Source organism: Watersipora subatra, chromosome 4 (assembly GCF_963576615.1).
Source record: "Watersipora subatra chromosome 4, tzWatSuba1.1, whole genome shotgun sequence".
Lineage (NCBI taxonomy): Eukaryota > Metazoa > Bryozoa > Gymnolaemata > Cheilostomatida > Watersiporidae > Watersipora > Watersipora subatra.
The window spans coordinates 3,663,704-3,664,524 of record NC_088711.1 but is presented as its reverse complement, the minus strand read 5'-3'; positions in this window follow the sequence as shown (position 1 = coordinate 3,664,524).

Genomic DNA, 821 nt, shown 5'->3' with positions numbered 1-821 from the left:
TTCCCTCCATTAAGATGCCTAAAAGTCAAATACTGAGTTAGGCTGATACATGAGTAGAGCATCAACCTAATGGATTTTGAAACTCAGTGGAAAAAGACCATGGACAATGGATGCGTTCAATTTAACAAATGGAGTATGTTCCAGAACTACGACTTCAAAGTCATCGGTTTACAGCACCTAGTATATAATCAATAATTCTACTTTGTAGTGTAAAATAAACTCATAGAAAATTGTAAATTTTAGTTGGCATTTAGCACTGTGTTTACGCATGCACTGGCATCAAGGACATTGATAACGAGCCCAAAATATTCCAATTGCAACAATACAAAAAATGTGTTTCTGATACACAAATGCCATCAAATCCAAATTAGCATCAGATATTGATAGAGAAAAGGAAAAAACAAAATTGCATGCTCTTTTAGGCTGTGGTAGGTGAAATCCAATCTCTTTTCAGTTAGACTAAAACCTTGTTAACATCATTGTTACAATAGTGAATTGTTTTTTTATTGTCAACATGCATTCATCAACATAGGAAACTTGACAAACTTTTCCTTATCAATAATCAAACTAAATTTTTTATGTATTTTACTAAAAATTTATGTATGTTAGTAAAACTCGACATGAGCCCTGAGCAATTAGTGTAAGGAGCAGATGACCTCAAGTTAGAATTTAACTTGTGCGATGCAAGGGATCTATCTACTGTGAGATTATAGATTAATTAAGCTACACCGGCCCCATTATGAGGCTTGTAAAAATACTGCACTATACAAAAGCAATTTGAACTAAAGCTAGTGAATAAAAATACTTCCTCCGCTTGACCT